Source organism: Acipenser ruthenus, chromosome 7, assembly GCF_902713425.1.
Source record: "Acipenser ruthenus chromosome 7, fAciRut3.2 maternal haplotype, whole genome shotgun sequence".
NCBI classification, from domain to species: domain Eukaryota; kingdom Metazoa; phylum Chordata; class Actinopteri; order Acipenseriformes; family Acipenseridae; genus Acipenser; species Acipenser ruthenus.
Genome location: NC_081195.1, coordinates 68769907 through 68780490, shown reverse-complemented (window position 1 = coordinate 68780490; position 10584 = coordinate 68769907). Strand labels below are relative to the sequence as shown.

At 47.7% G+C, this 10584-nt stretch overlaps 2 non-coding genes across 2 annotated transcripts; one reads left to right on the top strand and one right to left on the bottom strand.

Moving 5' to 3' along the window:
* Positions 1-4719: 4719 nt before the first annotated feature.
* Positions 4720-4791, bottom strand: trnaw-cca (transfer RNA tryptophan (anticodon CCA)). The gene has a single exon. It is a non-coding gene; the product is annotated as a tRNA-Trp (tRNA).
* Positions 4792-5259: 468 nt separating this feature from the next.
* trnad-guc (transfer RNA aspartic acid (anticodon GUC)) lies at positions 5260-5331 on the top strand. The gene has a single exon. It is a non-coding gene; the product is annotated as a tRNA-Asp (tRNA).
* The last annotated feature ends 5253 nt before the right edge of the window (positions 5332-10584 follow it).

Genomic DNA, 10584 nt, shown 5'->3' with positions numbered 1-10584 from the left:
TACCGCAGAAAAAAACGGAGGGAGACGAGACGCGAGAATGCAAGAAATTGGAGAAGTAGATAGAGATTGAAAGAGAAAGTGTCACCCGGGGCCGGTCTTTCAAAACCTAATCTGGATCAAGTGATCCGGATTTTGTAATCCTAGATTTTGTGATGGAGATTCCTTTAAAAACAAAACGAATTTTGTAAGCGTAACTATTAGTAAAGTGGATACAAGTAATCCAACAATGACATTTTCTGAAAAAAAAACCCAACAAAACAGTCAAAACGATCCAGATAAAATAAATCTGGAACACAAAATATGAAAAATCCTGTTATCCAGATTAAAAGTTTTGAAAAACCGGCCCCTGGTGTCGGGTGGGGGGATTAATAACAACTCGAAATGATTCCTGTAAAAAAAAAAAAAGAATTTCAAGTCAGACCCTCAGCTCTAACCACTAAACCACACTGCCTCCCTCAGCTCTAACCACTAGACCACACTGCCTCCCTCGGCTCTAACCACTAGACCACACTGCCTCCCTCGGCTCTAACCACTAGACCACACTGCCTCCCTCGGCTCTAACCACTAGACCACACTGCCTCCCTCCCTCAGCTCTAACCACTAGACCACACTGTCTCCCTCAGCTCTAACCACTAGACCACACTGCCTCCCTCAGCTCTAACCACTAAACCACACTGCCTCCCTCAGCTCTAACCACTAGACCACACTGCCTCCCTCAGCTCTCACCCCAGACCACACTGCCTCCCTCAGCTCTAACCACTAAACCACACTGCCTCCCTCAGCTCTCACCCCAGACCACACTGCCTCCCTCAGCTCTAACCACTAAACCACACTGCCTCCCTCAGCTCTCACCCCAGACCACACTGCCTCCCTCAGCTCTAACCACTAAACCACACTGCCTCCCTCAGCTCTCACCCCAGACCACACTGCCTCCCTCAGCTCTAACCACTAAACCACACTGCCTCCCTCAGCTCTCACCCCAGACCACACTGCCTCCCTCAGCTCTAACCACTAAACCACACTGCCTCCCTCAGCTCTCACCCCAGACCACACTGCCTCCCTCAGCTCTAACCACTAGACCACACTGCCTCCCTCAGCTCTAACCACTAGACCACACTGCCTCCCTCAGCTCTAACCACTAGACCACACTGCCTCCCTCCCTCAGCTCTAACCACTAGACCACACTGTCTCCCTCAGCTCTAACCACTAGACCACACTGCCTCCCTCAGCTCTAACCACTAGACCACACTGCCTCCCTCAGCTCTAACCACTAGACCACACTGCCTCCCTCCCTCAGCTCTAACCAATAGACCACACTGCCTCCCTCAGCTCTAACCACTAGACCACACTGCCTCCCTCAGCTCTAACCACTAGACCACACTGCCTCCCTCAGCTCTAACCACTAGACCACACTGCCTCCCTCCCTCAGCTCTAACCACTAGACCACACTGTCTCCCTCAGCTCTAACCACTAGACCACACTGTCTCCCTCAGCTCTCACCCCAGACCACACTGCCTCCCTCAGCTCTCACCCCAGACCACACTGCCTCCCTCAGCTCTAACCACTAGACCACACTGCCTCCCTCCCTCAGCTCTAACCACTAGACCACACTGCCTCCCTCAGCTCTCACCCCAGACCACACTGCCTCCCTCAGCTCTAACCACTAGACCACACTGCCTCCCTCCCTCAGCTCTAACCACTAGACCACACTGCCTCCCTCAGCTCTAACCACTAGACCACACTGCCTCCCTCCCTCAGCTCTAACCACTAGACCACACTGTCTCCCTCAGCTCTAACCACTAGACCACACTGTCTCCCTCAGCTCTCACCCCAGACCACACTGCCTCCCTCAGCTCTCACCCCAGACCACACTGCCTCCCTCAGCTCTAACCACTAGACCACACTGCCTCCCTCCCTCAGCTCTAACCACTAGACCACACTGCCTCCCTCAGCTCTAACCACTAAACCACACTGTCTCCCTCAGCTCTAACCACTAAACCACACTGCCTCCCTCAGCTCTCACCACTAAACCACACTGCCTCCCTCAGCTCTCACCCCAGACCACACTGCCTCCCTCAGCTCTCACCCCAGACCACACTGCCTCCCTCAGCTCTAACCACTAAACCACACTGCCTCCCTCAGCTCTAACCACTAGACCACACTGCCTCCCTCAGCTCTCACCCCAGACCACACTGCCTCCCTCAGCTCTCACCCCAGACCACACTGCCTCCCTCCCTCAGCTCTAACCACTAAACCACACTGCCTCCCTCAGCTCTAACCACTAGACCACACTGCCTCCCTCAGCTCTCACCCCAGACCACACTGCCTCCCTCAGCTCTAACCACTAAACCACACTGCCTCCCTCAGCTCTAACCACTAGACCACACTGCCTCCCTCAGCTCTCACCCCAGACCACACTGCCTCCCTCAGCTCTAACCACTAGACCACACTGTCTCCCTCAGCTCTAACCACTAAACCACACTGCCTCCCTCAGCTCTAACCACTAGACCACACTGCCTCCCTCAGCTCTAACCACTAGACCACACTGCCTCCCTCAGCTCTAACCACTAGACCACACTGCCTCCCTCAGCTCTAACCACTAGACCACACTGCCTCCCTCCCTCAGCTCTAACCACTAGACCACACTGTCTCCCTCAGCTCTAACCACTAGACCACACTGTCTCCCTCAGCTCTCACCCCAGACCACACTGCCTCCCTCAGCTCTCACCCCAGACCACACTGCCTCCCTCAGCTCTAACCACTAGACCACACTGCCTCCCTCCCTCAGCTCTAACCACTAGACCACACTGCCTCCCTCAGCTCTCACCCCAGACCACACTGCCTCCCTCAGCTCTAACCACTAGACCACACTGCCTCCCTCCCTCAGCTCTAACCACTAGACCACACTGCCTCCCTCAGCTCTAACCACTAGACCACACTGCCTCCCTCCCTCAGCTCTAACCACTAGACCACACTGTCTCCCTCAGCTCTAACCACTAGACCACACTGTCTCCCTCAGCTCTCACCCCAGACCACACTGCCTCCCTCAGCTCTCACCCCAGACCACACTGCCTCCCTCAGCTCTAACCACTAGACCACACTGCCTCCCTCCCTCAGCTCTAACCACTAGACCACACTGCCTCCCTCAGCTCTAACCACTAAACCACACTGTCTCCCTCAGCTCTAACCACTAAACCACACTGCCTCCCTCAGCTCTCACCACTAAACCACACTGCCTCCCTCAGCTCTCACCCCAGACCACACTGCCTCCCTCAGCTCTCACCCCAGACCACACTGCCTCCCTCAGCTCTAACCACTAAACCACACTGCCTCCCTCAGCTCTAACCACTAGACCACACTGCCTCCCTCAGCTCTCACCCCAGACCACACTGCCTCCCTCAGCTCTCACCCCAGACCACACTGCCTCCCTCCCTCAGCTCTAACCACTAAACCACACTGCCTCCCTCAGCTCTAACCACTAGACCACACTGCCTCCCTCAGCTCTCACCCCAGACCACACTGCCTCCCTCAGCTCTAACCACTAAACCACACTGCCTCCCTCAGCTCTAACCACTAGACCACACTGCCTCCCTCAGCTCTCACCCCAGACCACACTGCCTCCCTCAGCTCTAACCACTAGACCACACTGTCTCCCTCAGCTCTAACCACTAAACCACACTGCCTCCCTCAGCTCTCACCCCAGACCACACTGCCTCCCTCAGCTCTAACCACTAAACCACACTGCTTCCCTCAGCTCTAACCACTAAACCACACTGCCTCCCTCAGCTCTAACCACTAAACCACACTGTCTCCCTCAGCTCTAACCACTAAACCACACTGCCTCCCTCAGCTCTAACCACTAGACCACACTGCCTCCCTCAGCTCTAACCACTAAACCACACTGCCTCCCTCAGCTCTAACCACTAGACCACACTGCCTCCCTCAGCTCTAACCACTAAACCACACTGCCTCCCTCAGCTCTAACCACTAGACCACACTGCCTCCTTCAGCTCTAACCACTAAACCACACTGCCTCCCTCAGCTCTAACCACTAAACCACACTGCCTCCCTCAGCTCTAACCACTAAACCACACTGCCTCCCTCAGCTCTAACCACTAGACCACACTGCCTCCCTCAGCTCTAACCACTAAACCACACTGTCTCCCTCAGCTCTAACCACTAAACCACACTGTCTCCCTCAGCTCTCACTCCAGACCACACTGCCTCCCTCAGCTCTAACCACTAAACCACACTGCCTCCATCAGCTCTAACCACTAAACCACACTGCCTCCCTCAGCTCTAACCACTAAACCACACTGCCTCCCTCAGCTCTAACCACTAGACCACACTGCCTCCCTCAGCTCTAACCACTAGACCACACTGCCTCCCTCAACTCTAACCACTAGACCACACTGCCTCCCTCAACTCTAACCACTAGACCACACTGCCTCCCTCAGCTCTAACCACTAGACCACACTGCCTCCCTCCCGAGTCCCAGCCCTCAGCGCTCACCCGTCCAAACTGCCTGCAGTCTCCCGATGAGGCCAGGTGTGTGACGGTTGACTAGTTAGTGTATGGTGTAACAAATAAGTCATGTATGCTGACACACTAATAAAACTAAGCTCTAGACTTTTTCAATTTACATGATGAAAACAAAATGTAAACAAAAAATGGAATGTTATATGTATTTCTTTTTTTTTACTAATAAAAAAAAAACGATGACCCCGACGTGATTCGAACACGCAGCCTTCTGATCTGGAGTCAGACGCGCTACCGTTGCGCCACGAGGTCTTACCCGAGTCACTTCCCTCAATCTATAGAATAGCTTGGTGTGTAAACGTGGGTAAGATTAATGTATAAACAGGGTACTAGAATAAAAAATAAAATATGGACGAACACTACAAATAATAATACAACGATTATAAGACAAGTGCTTTTCATCTTCACACTTGTAAAAAGAAACACCACCCGCTCACGCCACTCCATGAAATGGCTCCCTGCTCGCTCTTGTGCGCTTGTTTAGCTGTGATGCAGAAATGTAGTATGGCGCGCCACCTGCCGGCTAAAAAAGGAACACGAGTGCGGCGGGGATTTTAAAGCACAGCGGCACAGCACTGGCGCCAGCGCGGAACAAGGTAAACCACGTATTTATAAAAGCGAAGTGCATTATATCTTACAACCCATCTGCAAGAGTCCACACCCGGTTAGCGGTATAAACAAGTACATGTAAGACATACAGTAAAGCAATCTTACAGGTACTCCTCGTTAGTATAGTGGTCAGTATCCCCGCCTGTCACGCGGGAGACCGGGGTTCAATTCCCCGACGGGGAGATGCAGTTTTTGTTTTTTCCAGATCGATTGTCCTAGAAATCTGGCGGTTTATATTGTTTTAAACACAATGTTTAATAATATGTATTAAAACAAGTATAATATTTTAAAGACAATTAACAAAAGACTGACCCCCCCCCCAGAACAGTGAAAGTATTAAATGTAGCCTTTTTCATGTGCCAACATGAAAAAAAAAAAAATATATATATATATGTTTTTAAAATAACTAAATTAATAAATACATGTCGAAATAAATAAATACATATAAGGACATTTATTTGTATTTATTTATTTCGACATGTATTTATTAATTTAGTTATTTTAAAAACATAAATAATAATAATAATAATAATAATAATAATAATAATAATAATAATAACAACCTATAACTTTATCAATAAATCTCAATTCACAGTCGACAGTATCCGTGAAACGGTGTCAATTCTAAAAAGTTAAATGTTATTTATTTTTATTTTTTGCAGGAAGGAATTACAAATGAAATTAAATTTTTAATTCAATGAAAAGTACACGGAGCTCTTTCATTTCAAATACCGGTACGCAGTTAGAGGTAACTAGCACTAGCTGCCCTGTATACAAAATCCTTCATTCAACACAAAACAAGCCGTCCTCACTCCCCTGCTTGTTTTGTATTGAACGCTAGGGGGCGGTGTAAAGTAGAGAAAGGTTTACAAACTCCAGAGCCCAAAATCCTATTGTACCTTTCAAAAATAGTGTAGCGTCGTCTAGTACAGCGATTCTCAACCTTTTTGGGCTGGAGCCCCCCCTTATGCACACTGCATACACTCTGCCCCCCCGCATTGTATATTCACACGCAGTAACCTACTTACAGTATAGGCTATATACTGTAAATTACACATTATATACATATATATCTACAGAATATAAACAACAGTGTAGAAGTGCACGCATGACAGTTACACAGACCTGTCCCGTTGCCGTTATTGAGAGCCCTGAGCTTGAAGATATTTACAAGCGTCATGATGTCTGGCGTTACATTTGTAACAGCAAGTGGAAAATCACTGTGCACATCTACTGTGTTGCGAGCTTGGTTTTGATGCTCACCAGGGCACTGAATGCAGTCTTGGACAGGCATGTGGTTACAAACGGGAGACGGATTCTAGTGGTTGCATGCAGTTATTTGGGTGCAACATTTGCTCCCTTAGCAAGCCAGAATCTTTGGTAGCCATACTCCTGACAGTATCGTTTGCATTGTGAATTTTCTTAAAGATCTGTAAATTCATCTTCACAATTCAGGTATGCCACTTCCTCTAATTTTGCTAGAAAAGGATCCAGCACCCATATATCTTTAGAAACGGTCTTCCACGTCTGAGAACCTTGATTGGAGTTCCTTTAGAAGCGCTTTCATGTGGTTGACAAACATCACAATGAAACTGAGTGAGGTCTCCTTTCTCAAGTTTGGCAATTCCTAAGTCCAGTTTTCGAGTAAAGGCATCAGTTGCTTCCTTGCATTGCAGTATGTTCGTCTAGGCCCCTTGTAACCTTTGATTTGTTTCATTGCAAAGACTAAAAATGTCTACTAGGTACGCAGTTTTAATTAGAAACCTTTCAGTTAGCTGAGTCATAAAGCACATTTGTGTAGTTCTAAAAACGTTTGGACCTTTTCTTTGACTTCAACAAAACGAACTAACACTAAAGCCATGGCAGGTCGCTGTGAATCAGGCGCGTTTGGTGAGCTTCCTCTTCCACATCTCTGCAGAGTCCAGTGACTGACCTTTAATGTAGTTTATTGTAACTACTGTGCTCAGCGTTTCATTGAGGTCCTCAAAGAGATGTTTACCTGCCAGTGCCTGGCGATGAATCATACAATGAAATAGTTAGGAGCTTTCTGTTTTAAGCGACTATTGAAGCCCTTATTTTTCCCATCATAGCGGCTGCTCCACCAGATCAACATGCAACGAGGTTTTCATACGGCGGTGTCATGGCAAATTTCGCCCCCTGCCAAATTTGTCCCCCCCTGTGCCGCACATACACGAGTAGGCCCGCCTCATCTGTGGTGGTTTCATTCAGCCGGATAGTAAATTGTGTCATCTGTAAGTGTTGTACAAGTGTTTTAGTTTGCGGCCATTTTGTTGATCCTGTCTTTCATTGTCCGATAATGGAATCGTTTTAACCTTACTTGCCATTTACGGTCCACACATTTTCTCGGCCATGTAAATACAAGCTGGTTCGATCAGCTCTTCAACGACAGTGTTATTTTTTTTTGCAATTTTTATTTTATTTTTTATTTTTGCAATTAAAAGTGAGCAGCGAAAACACGCTTCTGTCTGTGGCTTGGGCATCGCTCCCTACCTTTTCAAGAACAGCCTTCTACTAATTGGTTTGTTTGCAATGGCAATTTCTTTCTTTCTAAAGTAGTCCCGATCTTTACTTACATATTCCGGGTGTTTGGTTTCCTGGTGCTTTTTAATTTGCTCGGCTTCATGCTGTCATTTGCAAGTATTTCACCACAGATAACACATTGAGATCGTTCGGTTGCACAACGCTTAGACATTTTGTATTTGAGACGTTCAATATAAATATGAAATAAAACAAAAAACCCGCTCAAATTCCAAATACTTCTTCAGAGACTATAATCGTCGTTACTTTCCGTTTCCTTCTCTGCGAACGCATCACGCACGTTAGGCTCGTGACTGCTCATGAATTATGCATTACAAGGTCATTCATAATTCATAAGCAGAATGGCGTGTTCGGTTGGCAGGGGGTCGGACAGAAAACGTTTAACAGAGCAACATTTTACCGGACCACTCCCCACTCATTAATTAATGCTGAAGAGCGTTCCAGGCACGGGTTCGGCCAGAATAAAATGCAATGACTTAAATCATCTGACCTCACAATGGGCCGAGCCCGGCGAACCCCCTGTCACGTTTGGCGCTACCCTAAGGGGTCCGCGCACCCCAGGTTGGGAACCATGGGTCGAGTACACTGCTGTATGTAGCTTACTACTTTACAGGAAACCAGAGCCAGGGCGTTCTGGGTGGCACTGTAGCATTATTTTATATGGGCAGCCAAACTATAACCCTTTCTAAAAATGTACCATGTTATTTTGGTATGATATTTTTGCAGTTTTCCCATGCTTTCCTGATGGTCATACACTATGCATTTGCCATAGTTTACCCTATTTTGCCATGTTTTGTTTTAATGTTTTACCATTCCTCACTGTGCTTTACAATGCTTCGCTGTGATTTACCATGCCTCAGTGTGCTTTATTACACCTTGCAATGCTTTTGCTATGAGAGACTTTTATAAGGGAAAGCCTGTCCCTTTGAACGCCTACGATAGTTAGTTTAGTGACTTCTGTGTGTGGTCAGATGTGATCCTAATACCTGCTGCACAGGACTCAGTTGTGGGTCCATGCTAATGAGCACACTCTCGTCTATTCCAGGGCAGTCTATTTCCAGATCCAGCAGTGCAAGGGGGACACTCTGTCCCATTCCAGTATGGTCTGCTAGGTGATAAAATAAATCTGAGACAGATTTTCAAAGTGTTTACTCCAGTTTTCAGTTTCACTCCACATTAATGTTACAGCCCTTTTAAAAGCATACCGCAGTATGCATTGATTTCCAATGGCTTGCCATGTTTATTAATATAAAGGTCTGCGCAGACACTCCCCCTGAGAACAGATTCCACAAGCAAATCAGCACAGCCTTCATACGCAGACAGGCGCTGTCTTCCAACGATATATTTATCTCAGCGTCTTTTCCACTGGACCTGTCACCATTCCTGCTTTATAAAGGCACTTGGCTTCGTCTCCTGTCCACTCTGAGCCAGGCTGATGTAGCTGTCACTAACGCCAAGCTGCAGGGACAACCAAGCAGGCAGAAAGGCAGGGAGGCAGGGAGGCAGGGAGGCAGGGAGGGAGGGAGGCAGGGAGGCAGGGAGGCAGGGAGGGAGGGAGGCAGGGAGGCAGGGAGGCAGAGGGGCAGGGAGGCAAGCAGGGAGGCAGGGAGGGAGGGAGGGAGGCAGGCAGGGAGGGAGGGAGGGAGGCAGGCACGGAGGCAGGGAGGCAGGCAGGGAGGCAGAGAGGCAGGCAGGGAGGCAGGGAGGATCAGGGATGTTTTGGGAGGCTGTGAGGTTCAAAGACCCCACAGGTAAAGATTGAGCCTCAGACTAAATTCTGGAAAATATGACCACACAAAAATATTATCTTTTATAACTTGATTATATCTCAGTGGCTGCATTCTGTCTGCCTGTGTTGTTTACAGAGACACAGGCACTGATATGATAAGGAATGCAAAGCTGTTTTCAATTTCCTCTTTCACAATGTGCGTCACATTTTGTAGTGGTGTTTCTACACATCCTGTGCCACATTCAGTGACCAAACGTTACTTCCATTCTGCTGTAAGCCTGTCTCTTTGAGGGTCATGCCTACCCCAGTATGTTACATGCCCAATAAACAGTTTATTATTTTATTATGAATTTAACATTCCTAAAACAGAAGGAAAATACTAATGTGTTATTTACAAGAAGACACAATGTAGTAGGGACAGTGTCAGCCTTGCATTGGTTTTGGCAAGGGGGCACAGACCTGTCTCTTCAATCTTTGATAGTGGTTGAATTAATTTAACCACCAGAGGGCAGTAATGTTCTTCCGTTCTTTCAAAGGTCACTCCTGTAGTTCAACACTGAAGGTTATTGCTTTTCTATTACAATACTATGGATCCTCTGCATGTTTCTAATATTTCATTTCTTACCTGTTAAAACTGTCATGCTTCCCCACAATCAGCCTGATGAGTGATTTCAGAAGCACGTTTTGCTGGAATAGCTGGTAAGCAGTGTAGCTGTAATGGTTCACTTTTCAGACAGGTAACCAAATGAGGTAACAGATTACAGTTTATGTGAAAAAAGCATATTAAACAGATTCTATATTAAATAATATGACAACATAGATGATATACAGCACTGCTCAATATGACAGCTTCAGTATAACCCCATGCATAATATAAAGCAAGGCAAGTCTTCCTGCTGTCTGAAGTGTGAAAGGGAATTGACATGATCTGTATCCACACAGTGCTGCTGTACCCTGGCACTGTCAGCACCATGCTGGACTACAGCTAGACAAACAGGGGAACAGCTGCTAGGGGGGGCGTTCAGCATGACCTGAGAACTGCTGATGTGATTGTGAGGAAACATGACAAGGACCTGTTTTCAAAAGCCCACAGGGATTCATTCATCAACCCAACCCTTTCAAAGAGGGCTTATCAGTTCATTCTTATT